This window comes from Tiliqua scincoides, chromosome 9, assembly GCF_035046505.1.
Source record: "Tiliqua scincoides isolate rTilSci1 chromosome 9, rTilSci1.hap2, whole genome shotgun sequence".
Lineage (NCBI taxonomy): Eukaryota > Metazoa > Chordata > Lepidosauria > Squamata > Scincidae > Tiliqua > Tiliqua scincoides.
Window position 1 is genome coordinate 38,713,448 of NC_089829.1, and position 5,540 is coordinate 38,718,987.

The 5,540-nt window shown below is 41.3% G+C and overlaps 1 pseudogene; it reads left to right on the plus strand.

Moving 5' to 3' along the window:
* Positions 1-1,917: 1,917 nt before the first annotated feature.
* Positions 1,918-2,037, plus strand: LOC136660845 (5S ribosomal RNA; annotated as a pseudogene).
* Positions 2,038-5,540: the final 3,503 nt, after the last annotated feature.

The following is a 5,540-nucleotide window of genomic DNA, read 5'->3' on the forward strand; positions in this document are numbered from 1 at the left end:
GTTTATATACTGCTGCAGCCCTGGCCATATTTCCAACACTAGATTCTTGAGCTTTGTTTGTATCATATATTTCTAGTATGGATTATTGGTGCAGCCAATCTATATTTTATGCAGGTCCATAAATTCAACTCGGATAAATGTTTTATATACTCTATTCATTACAAGGCTTAATCACAGTTGTGTAATATATGGAAAAGTCACAGCTGCCGAACTGCTCCTTAACACATTGGACATGACAGCAGGGTGTGTCTGCAATCAAGCTGGAGATTCTCTTGACATTTTGGCACCCAAACAGGTAAATGAAAAATGTCTTCTGAATAAGGTGGCACTATATATACTGGGAAACTCCATTAGCACATTTTTGCACAGTTGGAACTGTTGGACAAAGGGGGTCCACTGTTGACCTATGAGACAATTCTGTGCCTCTAACCTTTGAGTCATGGTGGTGACCTGGAAGTAAGCCCCACTGAAGAAAATGAGTCTTAGTTCTGTGCAGACATCTTTAGGGTTGCATTGTTCATTCTTAAGAGGAGGTGGAAAGGCAGAATAGCCATTGTTTCAGTAAATACAGATACATGTGAACAACTCTGCACCCCTGGAAAGAGTTGTACCATAGCACTAAGAATTATTAGTACTATTTTTGCCAAGGGCATCTTGTACAGTAACAAACAATGGTAGCCATCCTCAAGTCCAGCATGCCTGATCACTTGGGTTTCCAGCTGATCTAATCCCGTCATCTTCAGGAGGACCAATTTGGCTTAAAATTCTAATTTGCAAGGGTAACAGTTGTGTGAATCGGGCTGCCCATCTAACTAATAGTTTTAGTCATTTACTGAATACACTCGTAAGCCTTTTGCTGAGGCATCAGTGTATCCCATGAATCAATGCTGCTTGCTCAATAATTTTAGGGAGAAGACAAAACCACTTTGAAGAGTATAATGACTTGAAAGTTTGTCAATAAAATGTCTTACTCTTTTTGACATCATGCATTTTGTTGACACAGTGGGTGAAGGATTCTGACATCATTTATTGTGTCAACAGAACAGATTAAGCTGTTGACAAACTACATGTGAATGATACTTTCACCCACTCCCTTCCTCTTTTGTGGAGTTGTAATTGTTTCTCCCTTTGGAAACCAATAATTAACAATTATTCAAAAGTAAAACACAATTTCCTTTGCATGTGAGGAAAGAAAATAGAAGTCTTTTTTCCATGTCCTCTGGGGATGCCTGTTCAGAGTCTCCTTGGAAAGTGCTAGATATCCAGTGTCATGGATAAAGACATCCAGTAATGCCAGCATAGACAAATGGAAATAGTTCTTTACCCACCGTGGAATTAATCAGTGGAACTCTTTGTCATAGGATGTGGTGATCATACTTGGCCTGGATGCCCTAAAAGGGGGATTGGACAGATTTATGGAGGAAACGTTCATCACAGGTTACAAGCCATGATGACTACTGAATATGCAACCTTCAGGTTTTAGAGGCAGTTCACCTCTGAATGCCGGAAGCAAAGGAGTGGCAGTAGGATAGAGGTCTCATGTTGTCTTGTGTGATCCCAGAAGTATCTCATGGGCCATTGTGAGATAGAGGAAGGTGGCTCATCAGGCCATCTTGGCATGATCCAGTAGGTTGCCTCTTATGTAGGGAGGTGCTCAAGGCAGCTAACAACAAAGCTAAAAGCAACATTAAAATCACATAATGCACTTTTTTAAAACCCTGATGCAAGCATCAGAGTAGCAAATAACACTCCCCCCAAATAATATCAAAACTAAGAGGAATATGCCAATGGAAACCAAAAACCTTCAGCTGGAAGGCTGGAGGGCCTGTTCTCACATCCTATGGGAAGTAGATCCATGATCTGACCATTGCCACAGAGAAGGCTCTTTTCATTTGTGACCACTTCTTTTCATTTGTGTCCTTTAGCAACTGTTACCCTGCACATGCCCGATCTCGTCTGATCTCCGAAGCTAAGCAGGGTCAGGCCTGGTTAGTACTTGGATGGGTGACTGCCTGGGAATACTGGGTGCTGTAGGCTTATACCATAGTCTTTCGAGACTGAAGGTTGCCAACCGTCAGCAAAAGGATACCTAAAAAGGTCCTCTCTGAAGGACTATAATGCGAACAAACTTTGTGCAAAATATTTATATTGAATTAGTTTTTGCTGCATTTTTTCCTATGAACATTCGCAAATATAATGCTTCCATATTTCTACCTTCTTTATCTTTTTGTTAGAATAAATCTTTTTCTTCTTCTTGGTAATTTAATGGAATGGAGTCTATCAGGCTTGACATAGGTTAGGGCTCCAGCATGGCATAACCCTGTCCTGAATAGAAGAAAGCTTTTGGATTTCCTTTCATCTTCCTCATAAGTGTTGTAGCATGAGGAGCAAACAGCTTTTCCATGAGTGGAAGACACTTTCCATATGCAAAAGAATATATTTAGATGCAAATAGATTATGATGATTTATTTTTACCTAAAAAATCTATAAATATAGATGTAGTCAGAAGTAGGTATAGATAGACCCAGACAGACACCATCCAGGCTACTTACAAAGCATTTCAAATTTACAGCTTTCTTCTAAACTTCAAGAGGTTGCTTTCAAATTATTTGGCAATGATTAATATTATTCAGTCTGTAAAGTCCAAGGAAGGGTTGGTTGATCATTAACATGTGACTCAAGCCTTTGAAGTCTCTTTAATTGTGTGAAGACAGATGCATTAAACAATTACCTGAATACTGCAAAAGAAAAACAACAAAGGGAGCTGCCTGATGTCATCCCCCAGGGAATCCTATTTCTCCATCAAGAGGGAAGGCTGTCTCTGAAAGTTTTGGCACAGAGATCAGGATGCTCAGCTGTCAATTTCTTCTCACATTTATTCTGAATGAGCACAATTCATCCATCAGGGCTTAAAGAGTTTTCTAACAGTACATTGACCTTGAATGTGGCATATTGATTTTCAGTAACGCATCACAAATAGGGTCGTTACTGAGTCACCCAGCAGTGGATGTGATTGGGAACAGATTTCTGAAATACCAATACAGTACCACCCCGCCGCTGATGATGGATCATCCTATTATATCCCATCAATCCTTAGCTAGCTCTAAAAAATGTGACACCTGGTATCAAATTTATCATTTTTGTATTATATCTATCTATATGCCTACAGGAGGCAAAAGCAACACTTGTTCCAATAGGACTTTTCTGATATCTTAGGACTCCTGGATTAGTATACAATAGCATTTATTTATGGAAACACTTGGAGATGTGCATTTGTTATTTTTTTTAAAAGGAAAAAAGGTTGGATGGTAACAGTCACAGATGTAAGCACTATAGGGAATTAATACTGCCACTGGGGGCTGAGCAATAGATAAACCCAGTCTAGGTTTTATGTTTCAGAGGTGAACACTTGATCAATTTAGGTGATTGTTTCTAAGATTGCATTGGACAAATAGACACTCACACAAAGGTGGGTAATGGTGAAATGGCAAAAGGAAAACAAATGGGAATTAACTGATGGTAAACTTAAGGAGTTGATCCATTTATCACTTACACTGTTAGAGATCTGAGCAAGTCAATAGGGTTACTCCAGCTTAAATGTCCCTCCAAAATATCAACCAAGGAAGGATTTCAATTTGCAACATTGGTATTCAATTTACAACAGTTTCAATAGTCTCACACTGGGAATCGGTTTTGACTTAATATGGCTTAAATATTTATGCATTTTAGAGTACATTTGATTCCTTTTATGTGCCGCGTCCTTTGCAGGGATGGCTTTTCTCGGTTTACGAGCAAATTTGTTGTCTCAGACCAGCAGTTCTCAAACATTTTAGTGTCTGGAGCCCTTCACACTCCAAAATGGAGTCTCAGGGAGCCCCACTGGGGCATGCCTGAAGTCTTGGCAGGGACATGCAGTGGGTGGGTGGGGAGTAGGTGAGGCAGAGCCTCCCCACAGGAGTCCATTGAAAAGTGTTGCTGCTGTGCCTCAAGCTTCAGTGCCTCACACAGCTGTGGCAATTTTCAAAGGACTCCAGTGTGGAGGCTCTACCTCACCTGCCTCCCCACCCACCACACGTCCCTGAGTCTTGGGGAGACTTCACACATGAGCAAAGTGGTACAGTGCAAGCAGATGGTGGAGATTCATGGCATGCTTGTGGATTCCCTGAAGAGGTCTCAGGGAGCCCTTCATTCCCTTATCTTGGGTCTGCACTGAGACTACATCGGCACTGGAAAGTTGGTTAGGATTGGGCTGTCAGTCACCTTAGAAACAATCACACTGCATCACTTTTCGTTTTTTACTTTAGCACCGAAAGAGTCATTGAAATGATCTAGAATGAAATCAGTTATGCCAAAAGACTAAACTTGAGAAACTAATCTATAAACATGATCAAGCTTTTAGTATCTCATCTAAGTCATAGCAGGAAATGCTAACTGCTTAAGAAAGAGAAATCTAATCTGATTCCCAGTTCTAGACATTACTTGGCAAAGTATGAGCTATCCTGGCATTTCTTGAGGTGGATACAGGAGCTAAGGAGCAGAAGTTATGGGGTAGGAAGCCCTCGGCTGATTCTAATTTTGGATCAACCATGAACTCAAAAGAGGCCTTTGCATAAACAATTTTCTTAGTCTCAGCTCTCCAGGTGTTATTTGAGAGCCTTACAAATATTAGTCCTAATTCATAGGACTGTTGTCACGATTATTCAGATAATGTGTGAGTGAAAGTGTTATGAAAGTACTAAAGGATGGGATCAAAAGAGCTACTTTGGGACACCTCCAACATTTTAGAGATGAAAATAGAGATATGCTTGCAACAACCTTTTTATCCTATCAAGGATTGCTGCCTGAGGGTCTCCCACATGACACACAGAGTAGGGAAGCCCTACTCTGCCTGCTGCATTTGTTGATTCTGCAGCATCCCATCTTCCACTAATTTCAAAGACAAGAAGGTGAAGGTTGTTTTCTTAACAAACTTATTAGAGAAAAACCTAATTGCCCTACAGTGCTTGTCGGCAATTAAAAACAGTGATTCGTGAGCACTCCAGTGCACAACCTGAGATTTACAGCCCAATCTTTCAGCACCAATGCAGCCATGCCAATGGGGCATACACTTCATTCTGCATTGGGGGGGGGGGGCAGTTAAGGAGGTCTCCTCAAGGTAGGAACATTTGTTCACTTACTTTCAGACTACATTGTGGCTGCATTGGTGATGAAAAGTAGGTTAGGATTGTGCTGAGAGTAGAGCTTTGTACACATTCCAGGTCTTTCTGTGGAAAAACCAACTCCCAGCAACCCCTGTGCCAGTGCTTCTGAAGTGCCAGGTGATGGTCAGGAAGCCTGACAATGGAAGAGAGTCTTGCCACAGCTCCTCACCACTGGGCCTTGTGCCCGCTTAAGGCTAATTAGCTTCCCTTGTTAAACTCACAAGTGCAGCAGGCAAAAGTCAGAGTCCAGTCTCAGTCCAATAAGTGCAGATTGCCAAAGCAGAGTCCAGAAACGATATGCCAGGTCACAGTCCAAGGTCAAACTCCAGTCAGGTCAGG